The sequence below is a fragment of the Pteropus medius genome, unplaced genomic scaffold (genome assembly GCF_902729225.1).
Source record: "Pteropus medius unplaced genomic scaffold, Ma_sr-lr_union100, whole genome shotgun sequence".
Taxonomy (NCBI): domain Eukaryota; kingdom Metazoa; phylum Chordata; class Mammalia; order Chiroptera; family Pteropodidae; genus Pteropus; species Pteropus medius.
The window spans coordinates 41,198,571-41,222,668 of NW_024354875.1; the positions used below are offsets into that span (position 1 = coordinate 41,198,571).

The window sequence follows — 24,098 nt, forward strand, 5'->3', positions numbered from 1 at the left end:
CATGGGTATAAGGACTTTTTTTTTGACTGTTACATATGCAGTTCATAAGTCAGTCTGCTTAAAAAAAACCTTCAAAAATAATTGTTGGATGTATCAACCTAAATAAAGAAGGTAAACGGTGGCAAGTTCAAATAGCCAGGATTTTTGGGAATAGTAGAGATTACAACTTTGAAACAGCATACTGTAGCAAGCTACAGGTGAGCCCATTGAGGGCTTGGGTAGGCTGTATTTATGGGCAAGGAGTAAAAAGAGGGGAGATCCAGCCTGAATCTTAGCAGTAAGTTCATTGGCTTGAGGATGAAGAGAGAGACCTCTAGGCAGATGTTCATTGGTCAGGAGATAAGTAATGGTCTTCTGTAAATCAGGCATTTATGGGGTACTAATATTTCAGTTCTTGTTATATTTTTCTGAGGTGCATGCATGAGAGTCTTCATTTCATATCCTCTGGTTTCATTTTAGATTGAAATCCTTTCACAGGTGAATAAATAAGTGGACTATGGAGGCATAGAAAGTGACATAAACAATTTTTAGGGTACATTCAGTGTTAGAGAAGAGATCCAAGCTTATTCTGAGTTTAAGATATTAGGTAGAAATAGTGAATTGCATATTTAACTTTAGAGAGAAATAAGAGAACTAAAAACTGTAAATAGTTTGGCATGAGTGGAGTTTAGGATTCATGAAATCAATTTTTAGCTAACCATCTATCTCATCAATGAGTATGTACTGAGTATTCATTATGTGACACAAGTCCTGGGAATAAAGCAATAAATAAAAAAGCCAAAGATCCTCCTCTTTTGAGCTTGCATTCTCATGGGATGAAGGGCACAAGGCATCTATGGTCAAGTATAACACTGTGGCATGTCAGTTGGTAATACCATGGAGGTGCACCAAGAAGAAGAAGTGAAATAGGGGGTGACAGTGGGTAGGACCTTTAGCTGACTTTGTCACTTAGTCTGGCAACAGAAGTCACGTTGATCAAGTGACATTTGAAGAGAAAACAGAAAGGAAATACTCCATGGTTGAGGGAATGCATAGTAAAAGACTTAGAGGTGAGGATATGCTTAATGTGTTTGGGGAAACAGCAAGAAGGCCAGCTGAACTGAAGGAGAGAAGGAAAATGGCAAGAGATTGAGTCAGTGAAAGTAGAGATTTGTGAGCCACTGTAAAGGGTTTAGCTTGTAGTCTGAGTAAAATGGAGCATTTTGAGTGGAGGAAAGACATCATCTGACTTATTTAAAAACATTTGCAAGCTTCTATGTTGAGAGTGTCAGGGGAAAGAGTGACTGCTTAGAAGGCTATTGGAATAATCCAAGAAAGAGCTGGATAGTGGCAGTGTAAGTGATGAGTAGGGAAGAAATGCTAGAGCCAACGGGAGTTGCTTGTTGTTAGGTATTTGTAGAGTATGAAGGTTATATGCCAGTTTTGGCCTGAGCGACTACAGAAAGTAGTGGTCATTTACTGAGACAGAGAAGGTAAACGTTTCTGGGAGGACATTAGGATTAAGTCCAGACATGGATTAAGTCCAGAAATTAAAAGAAGAAAAGAATCAAGCCTGATCCTTAAACTAGAAGTCAGGAATAACATTACTGAAACTTTGGGAAGAAATTCCAGCTGGGAGCACAATGCACCTCAAGGACCTACCTATGGGAGAAGGTAGTGTAAGTGCATTATGTACTTATTGCTTGACTCTTATGCCCCAGAAATTAAATGAACAACAAATTTAAAAAAGCAGTCAGGGGATGAGTTGTCTTCCAGTGTAATAGCTGAGTTTGACTGCAAATTAGACAGTCTACCCACCCATAGAGGATAGTCAATATAAGGCTATAATTTACCACTGGATTATCAGAATAACTGGCCTGAGTTTTTGATTTGATGACTGACAGCATTTTGACAAAAGGTTGTAGATAAATGGCGAATTAAATGTGGTCAAGCTGACATGCTTTCTGGTTAGAACAAAATGTTCCTTCTCTGTGTGAATATTTGACATTATGTAAATATGCCATAAAAGTCAGCGACACCCAAAGCTGTGTTGTTCACGTCTGCATCTACAACCAGATAACACTCTTTATTTGTGTGATTTGCAGTGAGTATCTTTTTTTTTTTTGGTTGAAATTGTGTATGGATAAAACAACAGTTTTTATAATTTTTTAAATTTTAAATATTGCTCTGACTTTTTCCTATTTGTATAGAGCCTTGAAGTTTCTGAATTTTTGCTCGACAAACAGTCAAATCTCTGTTTAATTGCGGTTATATACCTTTATTTTTAATGGCTCTTGTATTTGTACAAATTTGTAAATGTGCAATTCCATTTATTGACTGAAGTGAAATGACCTAGTGACAGCTGAATGGCAGCTTGGCAGAAAACTTTTACTTTGTCTTACTAAAGCAGAGCACATCACTGTCAGCCATCTTCTTGCCACTCTAGCTGAAGGCTTAACTGTCTCAGAAGCCAGACTATGCACCTGATTTTATTGACTTTCTCAGTTTTTTCCATAACCACGTTTCCCTTTGCTCAGTCCACCTCTGTTTGGTCTTTTTCTTTTGTCATCGTTATTAGCAAAAATTGTTCAAAAGCATGTCAATAAATACTAAGTTTATCCTTAACATTAATAACTCAATTCTCAGATCTCTGATATATGATATTTAGTTTTTAGTCATTAAGAAGGTATTATATTCAGGAACTGTGGCCCAAGGATATTAGAGCTCAAACCTTCCTAGTAGTCAAGTATGGCTAGATAGATTTCATAGAGTCATAGCTTTAAAAAATATTAAAATCATGCTTATTCTTTTTTATCACTTATTTTGAAGTAGTTTAGAAATCAATTCTCAGAATCAGAATTCAGAGCTTCTAGTAAGGATAGTAGAGTACATGCACTTCTTTTAATGTCACTTTCCCAAATAGAAAAAAGAAAGACTAAAAAGTAAGAAACAATAGCTTTTCTATCCCATACACTACGAAGGATATCTATCAGACAGTGAAATTTAGACTAAATTGCTGAGATTTGACAAACAGCTCTCAGATCCCACTAGAGTATAACATTTCTCTAAAAGAAAGCAAGGTGGGGGGGTGAGGTGCGGAAAACAATATCCATAAGTGTGCGCGCACACACGTACACACACGTACACACACACACACACACACACACGCACGCACTTTTTTTTAAAAAAGCAAGTAGAGGAAAGAATGTAAGACTCTAATGGCAGACCACCATAAAAAAGACAAATATTTTGGAATCGATGTAGTGTGGCAGTAGAAGAAACAGAAATGTGAAATATTGCCATGCAACTGCTGACAATTACCTAAGTAGAAAACTCTTGAAAATTATTAAAAACAAATAAACAACACCAAAATGTTTATAGACACTGGGATCCACTCTGGCCTAAGAGGGTGTAAGAGCTAAATTACGAGGTGAGAATCTCTTGAGACTGCATTCTTCTGAGTATTAAGGGACAAATAAAATTTAGTGCCAAAGGATGGACAAATAATAAACCTAAATTGGAGCTGCTCAGTTCACTTAGCACATGAACCATTCTTTTGCCCCTGAACAAAAGACTCAAAAGTGGTCCAAAACCAATTTCCTGTCCTACAACTTAAATTCCCAAGATACTTAAGACAGCGCCCAGTTATAACATCAGGGATGCCCTAGCCTCACTTTTCTTGGGAAATATAACCATACAAGTATAAGTAATAGAAAGTATCCAGATCAAATATACCTATAATTTTAAGAAAGTGAAAGAAATGAATATAAGTGAAAAGTAGCTCTCTGAAACAGACAATTGGAAGTGTACTGCTTTAGAAAAATTAAATAATATTTTAAGTAAAATATGAATAATTTTAAGAAATTAAAAGAAATATGAACTTTCGGAAATAGGAGATAAGAAATAAAATAATCAAGGAAGAGATAATGTACAGAGGACATAAAAAATGGTAGAAAATAATGAAAGCAAAGGAGAAAAAAAAGTAAGCAATAATAGGAATAAAAACCTTATTAGAAGCTGTGAAAAGCAGGATTGTTATCAAGGACAGTATTTGAAAAATAAAAGAATTTTCTTGAAAAGAACAAAGATAAAGTTATTTCAGAGAAGTTGGTAGAAGTAAGAGCCAGAAAATGGCTAATTAATATATAAGGATGGTTGACATTTGTGAAGAGTGTAGAACAAATGGAACAAGCAAAATAAAGCTAAATTAGAGGAAATCTGTGCAAAAGAATTAAATCAGCACATAGAGTTTATATACTAATCAAATAATTAGAAAAAATATTTAGATTATGACATATCCTAGAAAATAGGCTACCTTTAAAACTAAAGGATCCTAAAGCATCCAGGAAGAATGATCATATCATTTGCAATGGAAGGAAAACATCATGTGGTAGATTAAAATATACGGAAGAATTTCATAGATAAGAAATCACGCTTTAAATAATTAGGTAAAAACATGGATTATAAAATAAATGCCAAAGGTTAAATATTTAAAGAAAAATATTGAATTCCTAATTTACTTCCCTAACCAAAAAATGAATTACAAATGGATTTTACTTTAAAAAATTAAGTTGTAATAGACCTAGAACAAAAAAATTGTTGAACAATTTTGCATGAGTGTTTCGTAGGGATTGAGGTGGTGCTCTTTAAAATGTGGTGTGATAAATAGAAGCTAAAAGTGGAGAAATATTAATTTAATGGCAGAATTTTTTTAAATGCCCTAAATGATGAAAAGTTCTATTCAATGAAGACCTCAGTGATTACTTTGCATAAAACATATACGAAAACTCGTCTAATTCATTCTCTTTGTTATCGTCATCATCACCATCATGAGTACGATAATGACAATCTCTTAACATTTATAGAGTTGAGATTTTGGTGATATAAAACACTTTAAAAAAATTCATTTGAAATTTGTTGGAAGTAAACAGGAGAGAATATTTTTATGATACATGAGAGATACTTTTAAATTTAAGAGAAATAAAGCGACCTTTCTAAATCACATAGTTACAAAGTGGTGATAATTACCCAGCTTTCTGAGTTTCTAATTGGGGAACTTTTTGAACAAAATAATTGTCAGTAATCTAAAAAGCAGCTACAAATATCAATTAATTAAATCTTTAAGCTTTTAGATATTATCACTCTTTCTGAAAAAATTTAAAATGACATATAAAACATGAATGCCAAAACTATGTTTTGATAGCTACGTTAATTGCATCCCCAACCCAACCCAACCCAACTTCTGGGGAATAACCTATCAACTTTTCTAAGGATTGAGTCCCTCTGACTTTATCTTTCTATTTAAAGTTGTTAGTGTTAGGAGGTACCATGCTGATTATTTTGATGTGTTTTCAACTCTACTAATTACATGTCTTTTAGGCAAATCAATCACCATTTAGAGATAAAAAACATGTTTGTACCAAGCTCATACTCTCTGCCACTTTTTAACAATTTCAGTTATTTGTTGGGACATATGTCAATATCATTATTCCATCTTTCAGAGCCATTTAAGCACTTACTTGCAAATTGCATTGTTATTGGTGCTATTCAGAGTAAGCTGACTTAATGGATCTTGCATTTGAGGAGTTAAAAACAGAAGATGGAACAATAACCTAGACAGAAAGTAAGAATTAGAAATTTAAGAGGGTGACAAACTGTTCAAATACAAAAAACCTCCTGCTTTTAACAAAATATAGGTTTTCAGAACATTAGGCTACAGGTCTAATGCTTTAAAATGGAGGAGAAAAAAAAAAAAGATTTTAAAAGCTCGTGTTCCTGAACATAAGCCAAACTAAACTTGCATGGGATATTTTTTCCTTATATAACTGTGTCCTAAACTATTTCAATCAGTGGCAGATCTAGACAACTATTCATTAGCTATTCTAAAGACCAGAAAGATTTCTAGAGATATGATTAGTAGGTAGAATATGCCTATTATAGTCTCTGAGAGTGTAGATGTGACTCTGGGGAGCCTCACAGCTCCAGAGCTGTGTTTACTTCTTTCAGTTCTGCCAAATTCATCCCTCTCCATGTGATCAGCAAATTGCCACTTATGCCTTGCTCTGTACTTTACTAAATTTGATAATAAGACTATTTCACTTCCAGCTGGGATTTTTGCTGATTACTTAAAAATATTATTTCCTGAAAAAAATCTTGCTATTTTTAACTACATAACTTTTCATACTTGCATAATTAAGAAAAATTGTTCAGAGACAAATTTCTTGTATTTTTGCTGTATTTAAAAATGCATTTTGGGCAGTCGAATTTCCAAGACTGGGTAGAAAAGGAAGGTAATAATTATTAACTATTTGTCTTTTTCGTTGTTGTTTTTGTCATTTTGTAACATTGTACATGGAATATCTTTCTCTCAATAATAATTTTATTTAGATGTTCATTCCCCAGTAAGATTGTAGGATTATCTTTAATTTAGCCTAGTTTTGTGAAATGATTCACGGGCTTTCAGAAAACTCTGGACCAGATTATCCAGATATCAGCATTTGCTATAAAGAAAATGCTGAAAAAATGAACAAGGTCATGGTGTTACAAAATAGAAATTAATACAAGCATACATTTGAGAACTTTGCTAGCCATTAAATATTTTTTCCAAACATCCATTTATACTTTTGGACCTTCTTCCATTGACACCTCTGTTTATGTGAAAGCCAATGTAGAATTAAAACAAAATATTTTAGTGGTTTTTTATTATATTATTTTTTCTAATTATATATTAGAGTTCCTGGAGTTTATTTTAGATAAGATTTAAATTTATGACTCAAGAATTAACTTTTTACATTTATTATGTATGTTACTTAATAATAAAGGGATGATTGAGTCCTTAGAAGCCAAATGTATGGGATGTCATCTCCCCAAAATCTGTCAGTATGGGGTTCAGTCTGCAGCAATAGAACTGGTAACGGGGAGATGTTGTGGTCTCTTGGACCTGGGATAATATAAGACCTAGATTCTCAGTGAGAACAATAGCACCCAAGGAATAAAAATTAATTTTGGGTGGGTTAAAAAATATTTTTATTATGACAGTCTATGGCCCTCCAAATCTTAATCATACCCTACAAAGTTTTATTTTGTAGTAAAGGCATACCTCAGAAATATTGCAGTTGAGGTTCCAGACCACTGTAACAAAGAAGGAAGTCATGATTTTTTTGCTGGTGGAGGGTCTTGCCTTCCATTTGTAAAAAAACAGAACACCTATGGAGTGCAATAACATGAAGCACAATAAAAAGAGTTATATGCGTATTTAATTTCTCTCATAAGATTTTCTTCACCAGTGACATTGACATTGAGTTCTTGGAAGATATGTATTTACAAGATCATTGCTAAAAAATTGTTATGAATAGATTGCTGTATTTAGAGGACTTTCTCTTGATTGTTTATTCAATCTAGAAGTCCTGTCAAAAGAGGTAGCCTGCAGGTTGTCTGCCTTTTCAACCTATTGGTTTCTGATTGATTCTCAGGGCTTTTGTGTGTGGTTGCTTTTGAGAATTAAATAAAAAACAGTATATATTTTATTATGTAATTCTACATTAGTCAACCCAAAATTAATTGTCAAGTACTAAAAAGAAAATAACAAACTGTAATATCTAAATGGCTACCCAGCTAGCAGCTAATTAAATGTTATTTTCTCATAGAAAGCAAAAGTTAAAAATTAAGTTTATTAAAAGTAATCTTTAAGCAATTAATTTAGTTTTTCTATTTAATTGAATTATTTGTAAGTTTTGAATTATTAGAATTATTAATTAAAATATTTTGATTGTATTGCTATTACTATTATGTATATACATTCCTAATTTGCATATGTAACTGGATAGAATTTCTTTAAGTAAATGAATCACATTAAAAATTATTCAGCAAAAAATAGTATTAAGTTATTAGCCTTTATATTTTCAAAATTTTTACTTGAAAATTTTATTTAGTCATTCTTGACCCTGCATTGAGTAAAAGAATTAAGCTTTATATTTATTCTTTTGTTTGTGTAAAGTGTCCAGAAAGTCTCCTAAGGAAAGTGATAACGAAAAAATGTTGGGAAGCGTAGATGTGAAAAAACAGGCATTAGGCATTGGCTCTAGGCACAGAGACGGTCTTAGGTAACAAGCAGTATATTAGGTCAGAATAAACACTCTACCAGATTCCATTCTATGGAAGAGGCAAGGCAGGAGTAAAAAAACCCAAGAGTAAAAAAACCCAACCGCATTCCAAGTAAAATAGAAAATATCAACAACCTCAAGATAAACCCAGTAATAGTGAGTAAAACCATATGAAAGCAGAGATTTCTGTGTCTGACTTTAATTACTCTATGTCGATACCCTCAAATGTATAGATCCCAGATCTCTTTTCTAAGTTCCAGACTAATCTTAGAAAATTTAATGCCTTAGAAACATTTCAAACTTTCAGATAAACTCTTATCTTTTTCTCGCACCCCTTCCCTTGTTCTTCCCTTGACTTTCTCTTCTCAGTATTTTGTAGAGATAGTCAACCAATTGCTTGAGCTGGGTTACTGAGTCATCTTTGATTCTGTTACTTCATTCCCATTTCACATTCAGCAGGAAGTATTTTTGTTGTCCAAATACTTGTCTCAAACATCATCCCATCTTTCCTGGTTCCCTAAAAATTTAGACTAGTTTTCCTCCTTTCATTTTCATCCCCTTGCCATCATTTCTTCATTAAAAATTAGAGTTACCTGAATGCAATTTCATAAAGATTTACTGTTAAAAAGTCTTCAATAGCTTCCCATTGACACCAAAACATATCCTGATTCCTTACCATGTGCTTTAAGTTCTTTCATGATTTGGTCCTTGATGATGTCTCCAAGCTCTTACCTTCTCACCCCAACCTGCGGTCAAATGTTATTTTGTTCAGCTCCTTGCATAAGCCCAGTTCTTTGTTGGTTTAGAGATTTTGCTCAGGTTGTTTCTACTGTATGAAATAATTTTTCTGCCTCTCCTATTGTGCAAGTATCCATTTCTGTCCTTGAAGTCTCAGCTAGAAAGTTACCTCTTGAGTGATACCCTTCTAAGCTATCCTATTAACAGACATTCCCATGTTCACTCTATACTCTTCTTATTTTCTCTAGATTGGCACCCAGTTTGTTTTTTATATCACTTACCACAATTTGTAATTTTTTAAATTTATTTACTTGTTTTTGGTATATCTCCTTCACTAAATTGTGAGCTTCATGAGAGCGAGATTCTTTTCTGGTTCACTTTGTATCACCAGAGCTTAGATTCAATTATGCTCCATAGTAGGAAGACAATGAATATTTATCAAAAAAAGTCCTCTCCAGACAGGAACTGTAGGAGCCATATAATTCTACCTCATAAAATCTTATAGAAACCAGTTTGGAAGTATGAGGCATCATTGACTTAAGTGAGTTGCTAGAAATTGATTTATTTAAATCAAGGAGTCCTTGAAGCTCTACTTAAAATTTACCAAGGTATCATGCATTATTGAGACCAAAAAAAAAAGTGTAATGAGCTCTCTCTAGTTTTTTTCTTTTCTGAAAAGTGTAACCATGTAATAAAGACTTCATTATACCAAATTTTGTTTAATTAATTGGCTTCATTATAAAGGTAAAAAAATATGTTAGTTTGCCTGTCACCAAGTTTTGTAAGTTATGGCTAAATGAATTTTTATGAATTTCAAATATAAATTTGCTGTGGACTAAAATAAAATACAGGATGTATATCATATGTAATTAATTTGGTGCCTTGGGGCACCTTAATTATAGGGACTGTTGTCCATAGAACAGCTGAAACCAAGGTATCAGGAGAGGCTCACATAGTTGCAAGTTGGAGATGTGGGCCTGATCAATAAACATAGAGTGGATAGAGGGAAAGTTGGCTTCAGTATAAATGGTACATCAAGAATAATAAGGGCAAGTGCTCCAAATAGTAGGTTTTGATTTAAAATCAAGCTTCTCCTCACATGGACAAGGTGAGCACCAGTAGGGTTATCTATTTAATCATGATTCTGTAGAATGATGCCAAGAGGCCAATTCATTCATAATAAATACTAGAAAAATGTCCAAGTTGATTTGGCATCTATGCTTTTTTTTATTTTTGTTATTTTGCTTTTATGAAAGCTATCATTAAATAGAAACTTTGAGATAATTATATTTATTCCAAAGATACATGTTTTGTTTAAACTATTGAGAGAATATTTAACCATATTCAACCACTCCTCCAACCATCAATGAAACAACCATTCTGAAGTGAATGGACCGCAACAGGTACACATGAACTTAACTGGCTTCATTATGACCAAAAATACACACCTAGTTAAAAGCCACTGATTTAGATGATCTGGAGTGCTTCCTAATCTCGGGTGCTTTATGTAATCTAGTTTTTAGAATGTCAAGAGAATATTCAGGAGGAAGCTTAGGATTATCAGGCTCAGTTGCTGTGCATGTGGTACATAATGAATGAAAGATCCATGCCATATACAGCAAAGGACACAAAGAGGAGAAATACAAACGTGGAAAAGAAAATAACCGACTCAATTGGAGGAATCTGTTCAAATGACTTTTGAAAAAGTGTACCCGCTCATGATTTAAAATACCATGGCAATTTCACTCTATCCTAATCTAGAGAAATTACAATCCAATGATAAAATCTGTGATTTATAATGAAAATACTTGGAATATGAGGCTTAATATACAATCAGATCAAACCATAGACTCTGAAAAGATTGTCTAAAAGGCCAAGATTTGCTTGTACAACCCACAGTGAGAGATCTCGGACTTTTGAGATGGTTGGGTATAGTTGTCTGAGGTCTGGTATGTAAAATTTTTTCTTATGATGACCAGATAAGGGTGCTCAAAAAATAGCAGTAGTTCTCACCTGGTAGCTATTTGGAAGCTCAGAATCATTCATTCGGCATTGTCTGGGGACATGTTTGGTTTGTCACAACAGAATGGTTGCTACTGATAACTATTGGGTAGGGGCCAGAGTTGTTGCTAAACAACCTACAATACAGAGGACAGCCCCCACAACAAAGAATTATCCATTCCCAAATGTTAATAGTGCTGATGTTGAGAAACCTTAATATTTAGTAATCCCTATGGGGGTTATCAGTGGTGCTCTGAAAGACGTGATTGTGAAATGGGAAGTAAAGGAAACACCACAGTGGGGGCATTCAAGATAAAGGTGGTGTTATGAATTGGAAAGTTTGACCAGACAGATCATCTTATGGTTATGTCACTTTTTCTAAGTACATAATTTAGATGATTATTACATATAAAGAAGTAATGTTGCCTTTTCCCTTTTCATGTGAGTTATCAATTAAATTTACCTTTCACCCAATTTTACCTCAGGCTCATTTATTAATCTAGACTAGAGATCACATGCCCCTTGTGGGAAGGAAAGACCTGGGGAACCACATGGGATGCCCCACTTTCTCAGTGCTTTGCCTTTCCCTTGCTTGTATCTTTGAAATTACTAGTAAAACTCAGTATTAGGTAAGTGTTCTGATTCGTGTGAGTCTGATTTGATGACGTGATTCTTTATATTATCTCAGCAATCATGATTGTTTATTCTATAGTGGTACCAACCATCTCAGTATGAGGTTGGTTCTTCATCACTGACATTGAGATCAAAATAAATTACCATTAGAGAAGAGGATGGTGATACATGCTCATTCTTCTGAAAGAAATTGTAAACTTTTAAAAGCAAATAGTAGTTCATTTTATGTTAATGTACAGGAAGTATCTGTGAAAAGTATGTGCTTTTTAATAGAAAATAGCTTGCATCTAACACTTATGCAATTCCTTTATTATTTTAGATTCATGGATTTTTTTTAAAACAAATATAGGTGCAAAACTGTCCTTTTAAGCACTGCTCTCTAGTTTATAGAGTTCATGTATACATTTATGTATATATGTGTATTTATTGCTCTCTATTTTATAACTCTTGTCTTTACTGTGAGACTTTGTGTTTCTATTCTTATTTCTAGATAAGGTTTGAAATGTGGGTGTGGGGGCATTATAAATGCCTTACTCACTGCATTTTTCTGTCTTTAAGGCTTTGCCTTCAACCTACCTTATAGGCGAAGTGAATAGAAGATATTTAAAATTTGTTTTGTTTTGTTTTGAAAGAGAGGGAACTTTATTTTGTAATAAATAAAATAATTTCCAAATGTCCCATGTCAAAAACACTATGTAATATGAAATTATAAAGTCTGAAATAAAAGTTATCTTTGCATGGGAATTTTGCAATACTGTCAAAACTAGATTTTTTTTTCAGTAATTACTTCTGGCATATAAGTTTAATGATATTTAAAATTTCTATTATAAATAACTGAGATTTAATTAAGGTCTTAATCTAATTAGTAATAATAAGCATAACTTTGATTTACACATTCAAAAGACAGTTTTAATTTAAAGTATTGAATTCCCTATACAGACATTCGATTAGAATTTAGATTAGGGTGATCGCATTTTAATCTGTTCTTATTTTGCAATTTTTAAAAGCTCTATTTAACTAATGATAATTATTCAGATTTACTAAAAGTTTATGCATAGGCCACTGATAAGAGATTTTTAAAGGAATCAAAATGTTGACTTAAAGAGTTTTAAAGTACCCCAGAGAAGTGATAAATTCTAGTCTTGTATAGTTATAAAGTTTTAATTATTTACATCAGTGTCAAAAACAAATTTCAAGATTTTTTTACTCTTGCTAGCTCCTGGGTACATCACCATCACAAATAGGTTTATATAACTCTGCCTCAAGCTCTATAAATTGTTTCTTTCTTACAGTCATTTTAACTAACCTTTTTAGTGTGCCATCTGTTTCACTGTGGGACTCCGAATGATACAACTATACTTAACATACTTTTTTAAAAATAGAATCTTTACTATACAAGAATTAGCTCAGTTTTATCATACCATCTATATTTTTATAAAAACATGTACATTTAAAATTTTTAGCAAACAGAGAAGTGTACATATCATATATTATGGATTTCTGCAAATGTTATATACTCATATAAACAGTACCCGGATCATGAAGCAGAAGACTACCAGATCTCCCAAAGCCCCTTTGTTATCCTTCTGGTTACTACTCTCTCAAGCATAACCATATTCTAATTTTGAATTGTATGAATTGGTCTTATACTTTTTTGAACTTTATATAAAGGATTCACTGACCATGTATGTTACTATCTGGTTTCTTTGCTCAACATTATGTTTCTGAGTTTAGTCTCTATTGTTTAGTCTCCATTTTCATTCCTGTGTCATATTTCATACAAGTGCTTTATCCTTTCATTTTGGGGGTGGGGATGGACTTTTGACTTGCTTTTAGTTTGGTGGTATTATTAATAAAATAGCTATGAACATTCCATGCTTATTATATAGTGAATATGTATTCTTTTATCTCTTGGATATAAACCTAGGATAAAACTATGGGGATATGGAAAAGGTATATTTTAAGTTAAGTAGATACAGCTGAGGAGTTTTTCAAAGTAACTGTACCAATTTATACTCACATCAACAAGCTCTGAAAGTGCCATTTACTCTATAGGCTAATCAATATTTGGAACAGTCTTTCTAATTAAGCCCACCTGTTGTGTGTACGCTTGATAAATTCTTATGTCTAAAGATCATCAGGAGCACACCTGAAGTCAAAGTAGATTTACTAACTTGCTATAGAATGGATGACTGTACAAACTGGGAATTGTAGGTTGTCTCATGAACTTATTACAGTATTTTGGTTCATCACCGTTGCCAAAATTCTATTGAATAGAAGGTTGTTTAGAAAATATTATTTGTAGTTGGACTAGAGTTACCCACTCCTGCTCCTTTTGTTTCAGTGTGAATTGTTGAATCATCTGATATGACACTAACTATCGAGAATCATTTAAACTCTGGACAAGGATACAAGGATGCGTTAATAAATTACAAGACAGGAAGATATCAGAAATGAAGTGATTTTTGAGAAGGATTAAGGAAAGGGATCTGTTCTGGATTAGAATTTGTCATGAAAAGATGGCAAATTAGTAATTGCATATTTAATTTTAATTTAGGAAGTAAGATGGAAAAGAAAAGCTAGAATTGTCATAGTTAAAGAAGCAGTTGGTCTGTTAATTGGCCAAGAGAGAGGCATATTTGGTAATTTTTGTTATGCATGATGTCCTTGTGTTCTGTTTTATTCTATTATGGTCATGGAGTAATGCCATCAGATATTGATATTCTGTTAAATCATTTGAATTCAGCAGAGAACACCATGGACTTCTGTTATTTGCCAGGGCAGTTACCAGTTATCAGTTATCAGGGATGTTTTGTTATTTCTCAGTTCACAATTTTAGCCGAAGATAAATAAAGTCAGGCTGCATGACATTAATACAGTGTTCAGAACTGCACCGTTGCCAAAATTCTATTGAATAGGAGGTTGTTTAGAAAATGTTATTTGTAGTTGGACTAGAGTTAGCCCCTCCTGCTCCTTTTGTATCAGTGTGAATTGTTGAATCATCTGAAGTGACACTAACTATCGAGAATCATTTAAACTCTGGACAAGGATACAAGGATGCATTAATAAATTGCAAGACAGGAGGGTATCAGAAATGAAATGAGTCTACAGCCATGCTACCCTGTACAAGCCCCATCCTGTCTGATCTCAGAAGCTAAGCAGGGTTGGGCCTGGTTAGTACTTGGATGGGAGACCACTAGGAAGACCAGGTACTGTAGGTGTAAAAAAAAAAATAATTGTAAAGCTGACAAGGTCTTTGCAATCTATGCGGTCAACCAAGGTTTGCCTTACCTAAAAAAAAAAAAAAAAAAAAAAAAAAAAGAAATGAAATGATTATTAGTCTTTATATTAGGTCAAAGACTTAGATGAGCCAGCCTAGGCTAAGAAAACATTGTAAAGGCTAAGTTCTCATATTCTAGACATTCTAGACAGTTGTATATTGTGAGTCCTTTTTCCTTTCAACTTGTAATTGAGAAGAGTCTAGGAACAGGGATGAAATTCTTAAGTACGTAGGAAGAATGAGGAAAATCAAAGTACTGGATAAAAAGACAAGGCTTTACAAAGTTTTAAAATCAGAGTTCTAAGGAAATATATATCTCCAAAAAGGAAAATCCTCAATCCATCTCTTTTATTTTTTCAACTAGATTGTTTGACTGAAGACAATTAGTTCAGCTATTTGGAAAGAGATTGTGAATTTGAGTATGTGGTAGTACAGTAGGCTTGAAATTTCTAGTTTCTATTTTTAAGTGTGAACCATTAACAGAGAATTATCAAATCAGAATTATCCAAGGTAATTTTCAAGAGGTTTGTATGAAGCATATATTAGTTCCTAAAAGAAGTTAAACAATAGTGGTATTTTTCTTTCTGGAGAAGGGGAAGGAGAGTTGCTGGATTCAGGATGTTGTAGCAATGGATAATGATATTTGAAGGGAAGAAATATAATGGGCTTTGACAAGTCTCTATTTTTTATTTATCCCATAAAGTGTATTAATATTGAGCCTAATAGAAACAAAATTTAAACCTAAAAACCTAGAAACGAAATCAGACTTCGTGCTTAGATATATATAGTTCCTTTAGTATGAAAAGTATATATACCTCGAAACATATTTGTTTAGTATATTTTAATTGCATATAATTAACTTAAGACTGAATTTCCTATTTATTTATTTATGTAAAACTTTTAATTCAGATGTAATTATAGATCCACATGCAATTGTAAGAAATATTATAGAGAGATCTTGTTTACTCTTCGCTTAATTTTCCCCAGTGATAAGATACTGTAGAACTATAGTGCAAAATCATAACCAGGAAATTAATATTGATATAATCAACTGAATTTATTTAGATTTTCAGTTTTATATCCTCTCATTTGTGTGTGTGCATGTACACATATCATATGTAATTTTATCAAATTCGTAGATTTGTATTACCACTACCACAGTCAAATTCAAACTGGTACCATTAAAAAACAGTCCCTTGTGCTACTATTTTATAATCATAATCACCTCCTTTCCCACTTTCCTCTCTAACTACTGGCAACTATATAATCATGTAGTATATAACATGCTATTTTTTTTAACTCAGTATGATTCTGTTGAGATACATACAAGTTATTGCATATAGCAATAGTTTATTCCAATTTATTGCTGGGTAATATTCCAAAGTTTGTCTGTATTATAATTTGTTTAACCATTCACCTATTGAAAGACATTTGGATTTTTTCCAGTTTTTGGCTATTACCAATAAAGCTGCTATGAGCATTCATGTATTAGTGTGAATATAATTTTTATTATTTTCTGGGATAAATCTCCAAGAGTACAATTTCTGAGTTATATATTAAAAACATGTTTTATAAGAAACTGCCATATTGTTTTCCAGAATACTCGTATGATTTTATACTTAGCAATTTATGAGTGATTCAGTTTCTCTAAATCCATACTGGCATTTGTTGCTATTACTATTTTTTTTTATGTACCCATTCTGGTAGGTTTGTATGATATCTCATTATAGTTAATCTGCATTTCTTTATTGGTTATGATGTTGAATATCTTTCTACGTGGTATCTTACTTATCAAGAATATTACACAGACTTCACTATATAATTTCTCAATGTCTCTATTGACATACTAAAATTTAAGGACTTTTAAAATCATCTCAAAAGCTCTGAGAGTCCTGCTTTTTTCATCTTGAAATTTAGTAAACAAGGCCATTATTGAAATTATAGTTTAATTATTTTATTCTTTTCTCTGAATTTTGGCTTTTAGCAAGATGAAATTTATAGATTAATTACTTATTTTTAGCTAGTACGAGATAATTAGTTTTCTAGTGACCCTTCTTTTTAAATTGTCAATAAATGTTAATTTAAAGGCTTCTTTCAATTTAAGGATCATGCCAATTGATTATTTAATCTAGTTTTTTTTTTTTTTTTAATTTTTTGGTCTGACAAAGAGATGGACAAAGTGGTAGATTCAAGGAAATTCAAAGAATATGCACCCAAAACTAATCTGAAATTTTCACTAAAATATTTCCTTTTTTTCAGGGGATTAGAGATATCCTTAACAAATGGTTACATTTAAGCATGTAACCAGAGCTTAAACTCTATGTCCAATTAGAATTTACTCTATATGGTGGTACCTTTTTAAAGAAAATTGAGAAAATAACACCAGCTCAGAAAGAGGAGGAAAGAAGAAAGAAAGGAGAGATATACATAGAAAAATAGCGAATGGAATTTAGGTGAATCTAGAAGTATAGCAGTGTGGTTGGACTAAGTGAGTTGAATGCTCTTTAAAAATAACATCAAGTTTTTTCATGGTGTTGCTCAAGATTTCTTTATTATTAATAATTTACATTTACTTGTTTAACATTTTTTGAGAGGGAGGTGTTGATATCTACAACTAATTGTAAAAATTATCTATTTCTCTTTGTACCTCATTTGGTTTTTCTTTGTGTGTTTCAGAACTCCTCTACTTGTGTTCGTGCACTCTAGAATTGCTATCTCTTCCTAATATAGTGTTCTTTTTCTCATTATAAAATATCCTCCTCACCACTAGGAATAATCTATGCTCTGAAATGTACATTTGATGATATTAATATAGGAATACCAGCTTTTTTCTTGATATATATTTTCTATCCTTTATATTTAACCTATTTCTCATGTTTATATTGCTATATTTTATACAGCATATGATTAAATCTTTTTTTATCCAATTTAAAAGTCTTTGTCTTTTAGTGTGTAAATGATTTATACTTTTAATTTGATTATTGTTATAATGGAGTTTAAATCTACCATCTTACTGTTTGTTTTCTTTTGTTTCATCTATTTCTTTGTTCTTTTTTCCCATGTTTTCCGGACTTATGTTGTGTGAATATTTTTTATGACTCCATATGATCTCCACTGTTGAATTATCAAGTAAGCTTTTTTATTTTGTTTTTAGCCAATAATTTTTAGAAGGCTTTTAAAAATGAGAAAAACATATTTTATATTTACTATATCATGATTTTTAGTTATTTTTATTCATTTATTAGATCTCAATTTTATATAGTATCAATTTTTTTCCCTCAGGAGAAATTTCTTTAACATTCTTTTAGTACATCATAAATAGATTATTTCAGACTTTGTTGTTTTAAAATGTCTTCTGTTTTTAAGATGCTAAGTTGAATTCTGTGTTGCTAGTTATTTTGATTTGTCAGGATTTTAATGACATTACTCTATTGTTTTCTAGCTTGCATAGTGTCTGATAAGAACTTTGCTCTCTTCTTGTCTTTATCTTTGGTACACAACATGTTCCCCCTCCTCTACTGACTGCTATTAAGATTTTTTTTATTATCGTTTTTTAGCAATTTGATTATTACATGGCTTGGTATGCCTTGCTTTATGTATTTTTGCTTAGAGTTTGTTTATGATTTTGATTTGTGGCTTTTTACTTTCATCAGGCATGAAAAAAATTTGGCCATATTTCTTCAAATATTTTTTTCTGTCTCCTACTCTCTATCTTCTTCATGTACACTTATGACACATATTTACACCACTACATATTATCCTACAACGCATTGATGCTTTATTTATTTATTTAATTTGTAGGATCTTTTATCTCCAAATTTCATTTGGATAGTGGCCCTTTTTATCTCATTTTATTTTGGATTATTGCTCTACATTTCACCTTGGATGTCTTCAAGTTTGCTAACCATTTCTTCTGCAGTGCTTAATATGTTGTCAATCCAAAATAGAGTATTTTTCTTCTTACAGATTGTAGAAGTTTAAATTTAGTTGATTTTTTTTCTATCTTCTATTACTCTCCTCATCATATTTATGTGTTCTTCTTTCTTCTTGACATATAGTTTCTATTTGTAATAGCTGATTTTATTTACTTGGCTGTTAATTCTATGATCTATGACATTTTTTTAGACATAATCTGATGACCGATTTTCCCCCTGGTTATGAGTCGTATTTCTTGTTTCTGTGAATGCACAGTAGATTGTTATTTGATTTCAGAATCATTGATTTTTCATTCTTTCACTTTAGCTTTCATTTTATTCCTATAAATATTGTTGGACTTTATTCTGTATTGCAGTTAAGTTACTTGTAATCAGTGTAATCGTTTCAAGATTTGTTTAAAATCTTTGTGAGAATGAGTCCACGTTAGTCTTTAGCTTTATGCTACTTTGATCTCTCTCCCACTGCTCTCTCTTTCTCCCCCCTCTCTCCCTTTCTCCTCTTGGATATTCTGTCTCTCCTATTCTAGGCAACTTGTCCTCTCAAAACTTCAAACTTTGATTTCATAACTTATGAGGCATACTTCTTCTCTGTGCTGTGCCTGGAAATTCTCCCAGGCAATAAGCTGAGTTCATTGCATATCTTACTTCATTTGTTTCTCTTCTCTCAGGTATCCCTTTGCTGCTTCAAAAACTTTAAATTATTGCTTCATATATTTTATCTGATTTTCTAGTTGTTTAAGGTGAGAGAGTGTTTCTTATTTCATCATGGCCCAGAGTAGAATTTTCTAATGGTGCAGGTTGATGGATACCAATTTCTAATTTAAATGAGGTCCAGTATATTCATTTTTTCTTTTATATTAATGTTTTTGTGTCCTTTTTTTCGACTTTGTCTAATTCGAGATCAGAGATATATTCACATATTTATTTCTATAAGCTGTGTTTTTCATATTTAGACTTATGATTTATTTCAAGTTATTATTTGTTTGTCATCTTACATAGTGATTCCATCTTGGATTATTATCTTTTATCCTGAAAACTTATTTTAAATTAGTACTTTTAATCACCATAAAGAAACTTATGACAATTAATCTTCATTTACGCCTTTGTTCTATTCATCAATAGATACTATTTGAAACTTCTACTCTTGGCTGTGATGGAGTAAGAGAGACTAAATTTACTCTCCCACTTTAAACATCTAGGAAATCAGACAAAATATAAATTGATCAACTTAAAATGATAATAAGAAGAAGATTAAGAATAAGATTGTGCTTATTATCTTGCTTACATTTCTCTCGTACTATGTGTAGGGCTAATAGTTATCTAGATCTAAATAAATTCCTTCCTCTTTCTTTTACTGTAAGCCAAGTCATTTTTTTCCTTAAGATATTTAACCAGAATTTCATTTGGCAGTCAGTGTATTTTAGTGAACCGCATGGATCTTCCTAAAGCATTAATTGTTTAATCCTATTTATTTTTCTATTTCTATTATTTTTTGGTATTTTACTAATTAATTTGTAGTAATTATATTTCAAAGACAGTAGCCCCCTGAATATATTAGTTGTAGATATTTTTTAATTTGTTATTTATATTTCGACTTTAAGTACGTCTAAAATAATTGTAGGAGAAAATAGAAGTAAATAAAAAGATTTGAAAGCAAACATTAAAGTTACTGAAAGTGAGCACTAGAGCATCAGAAAATGTTTTATGATAAGTTTAAGGGGTTTAGAGTCAGACTTTTCAATCTGGACCGTACTTCTTATTACCTTTGTGATTTTGGGCAAGTTGCTAAACTTTTCTTCTTTCAATTTTCTTGTCTATAAAATGGGAAAACAATTACACAAATCTCTTTAGACAACTTGGCTTAGACAAATCTCAGGACACCACTTAGAAACTGTACCAGGCTCACTGTGAGTGCTGTTATAGCTATTTGTGAATCCTAGGGCAAAAGCCATATTGTATACAAAAGCTTCACATGGGGGAAAATTTCAGAGAAATAAAGCCTTAGGTTTTAAAATTCTTAAAGTATCTTTCAGGAGATATTTTTAGAAGCAGATTATTGACTTTGAATTGAGTCTAGACTACAAAAATACTTATTACGAAGGGTAATTTAAACTCTCCTTCAATTGGATCTTTGCATGATCTAATTTAAATGTCTGACTCTTTTACCTCAGGGTTTTATTAGCATAAAAGAGATCCTGATTATCATCACTATCATCATTATTATCGTTGGCTTTATCTAAATAGTTATACTAGACTAGTAGAGAAATAAAGAAATATTACTGAGGACTTTATTTTAATTGTGGCTATTAATAACTTACTAAAATATTTTTCTTTGTCTTCATAATACTCTTCCATAATCATAATTTAAAAAAATTTTAAACAATAATATGTAAAAATTAGGTAGCGTATAATACCTTTCACTTTACTTTGAATAGATTTTTTGTTTATAATTGTGGATTGTAAAGTATGCTATTTACCAAGCTAAATGTCAGATGAATCACAAAAGCTGGCCTTAGACACTGGTATTATTAATTCAGGAAACATTCGACTCCTTTTGTAGTGATTTACTTTTTTTTTCACATGCAGTATTAAAGCAAGAATAACTAAAGAACTGTTCTCAGTAATTTTTTCACTGTTAACTTTTGAAATCTTATAAACTAGTTACCATTAATTCAGCAATACAGTAACTCTCTTGTGAGAAATATGTGTAATTATTTATTTGACAGCCTATTATCATCTTCTTGTTGCCTGTATATTTTAGTTATTTATGTAAATCAGTTATTGTATACATGTTACACATATATCATGTATACTGATATACTGTGCATATATACACGCATGCATAGCATGTATATGTAGAGATATAGGCATACACATACACATAAAAGCTACGCGTGTGTGTGTGTGTGTGTGTGTGTGTGTGTGTGTAGTGATAGGTTAAAAAAGCCGTAAGCTAAGTATGTAAGCAAAATATAATCCATAGCTCCCTTTTCCCCTTAAATGTAATTTGCTCAAGGATACCTGTCTCTTCACTATTGTTGCAGTCTGGATAACATGGTCTGTACTCTCTTTAGTGTGGATCTAGAAAGAGTGGCAACAAGAGATGTGGTGCAGGTGTAGCTATTTAATTTGTGTTACAAATAACTCCTTCTGATTACAAGCATCACTTTATCTCACAAAACCTCTATATAGTAAATTTAATTTCTGTAGGTTTGGGGAAAACCTAGATGAGATTATAATATATAAGTAAATTAATTTTAAATTGTTAACAATAACTGTTCTAATAGTTACAGGGAAGAGAAATCAGTGTTCAGTACTTCCTGTGACTGTTCTCTCAAAGGTATATTCTATTTCTAACCTTGCAGCCATACTCTCCAGTTTAATAGCTCAATGATTCTATCTTCTAATCTCAATTGTAAAAGTCTCCATTCACCTTCTGGAAAGTCCTACCACTATCCAAATGGATTGGATTACCTTAAGCTCCTTAGTCTACTTCCAATAAGAATATTGCCGTTGGTAAGCTAGCAAATGGAGCTCTAGGTGTTACTCATAACCCCAGGACTGTATGGAGATCTTCCCCTACACTGACAGATTTATAATAGAGGCTGAGATCACTCTGAATATATGGGTACCAGCTGGAAAGAAATGGTACCTGGATTCAAGAGAGTCTTTTACAAATGATAAAGATGTAAATTTATCAAGAGGACATAACAATTCTAAATATCTATACAACTAATAAAGTTTCATAATATAGAAAGTAAAAATTGTTAGAATTACAAGGAGAAATAGACAAATCTATAATTAAAATAAGGCATTTCACTATGACTCTCAATACTTTAGAAAACGTGGAAATAATATCAAAATGGCTAAATTCAAAAAGACTATTCAAAACAAGTGTTGGTTAGATTGAGATGTCACTGGAACTATCATGCACTGATGGTGGGGATATAAACTTATACAACCATTTAGAAAAAGATTTTCTTATTTTCTTAAAATATACATCTCTATCATATGGCCTGGTATACCTAATCCTAGATATTTACCAAAGAGAGAGAAAGCATATGTCAACACAAAGACATGCGCCCAAATGTTCACAGCAGCCTTATTTGTAATGCCATAAACCTGGAGCAATCAAAACTATCCATCAACAGGTGATGGATGAATATTTAGCGGTATATCCATACAGTGCAATATTACTCAGCAATAAAAAAGAATAATCAATTAATACATGCAAAAACATGGATGAATCTTGAAATAATTACAAGTGAAAGAAGAAAAGAAAGAATTATACAGTTATAATTCTAATTGTATAAAATTCTAAAAAATACATGCTGATTTATAGCGTCAAAGAGCAGACCAGTGCTTTGCTTGATAGAGAGGGATTGAGAAGACATGGATACCGAAGCATCATGAGAAAGCTAGTGAGTGTGTTGGAAATGTTTGTCATCATTGATTGTGGTGGTAGTTTTATGTGTATACATATTTGTCAAATATCAAATTGAATACTTTATATGCAGTCATTACGTGGCAACTATATCTTGCTAAAGCTGCTCAATTAATGTTAGCAGTTTTGAGTTTGTTTTGCATTATGATGTATTTATGACTCAATTTAAAGAAAACTGACATTTTTAATACTAATTTTTCTACTCATAAACATGAGACATCTCTTGATTTATTTACATTTTCTCAATATCTTTCAGTCAACTTTATATTTTTTATGTGAGACACGAACATATTTTCATAAATTTGTTTTTAGTATTCTATTATTTAGAATAAAAGTTAAGCTGTCACACTAAAGAGACTGACACTGCAGTGACATAAAGTACAATACATTTCTTTTTCTTACACAGTTATGCGTGAATCATTCATCAGGAAAGCATGTTGGAAAGTATGCTTTTTGGGGGAGTGGGGCTAGTTTAATGATCAAAAAGTCCTAAGTTTTTTTTTTTTTTTTTTTTTTGCCAAGTAGGCTCCTTCTTTCCTTCCTTTTATTTTTTCTTTATCGATGTTCAGCAAGTCCTCAAAAAACATAGTTTTATAACATTGAGAAAAAAATAGATTCCAACTGGGGCCACCGTCTGTATGAAGTTTGCACATCCTCCCTATGTCTGTGTGGGTTTTCTCAGGGACTCTGGTTTCCTCCCACATCCTTAAGATGTGTATGTTAGGTGAACTTGAGTATCTAAATGGTCCCAGTATGAGTATGGGTGTGTGTGAAGGACGCTGCAATAAAATGGCGTCTAGTCCAGGGTTGGTTTCCACCTTGCATCCTGAGCTGCTGGGATAGGCTCCAGCCATCCATGACCCTAAACTGGAAGTGTGTTAGAAAATAATAATTTAACTCGTTTTTATTCATCTTTCTTAAATGTATGTATAGCTCTCATTTAATTCAATGTTTAATATTAAAAGTGTTTTGGGTCTTTATTTAGA

At 32.1% G+C, this 24,098-nt stretch overlaps 1 pseudogene; it reads left to right on the top strand.

The window, feature by feature from the left end:
* The first annotated feature begins 14,556 nt into the window (after positions 1–14,556).
* LOC120597428 (uncharacterized) lies at positions 14,557–14,674 on the top strand (annotated as a pseudogene).
* The last annotated feature ends 9,424 nt before the right edge of the window (positions 14,675–24,098 follow it).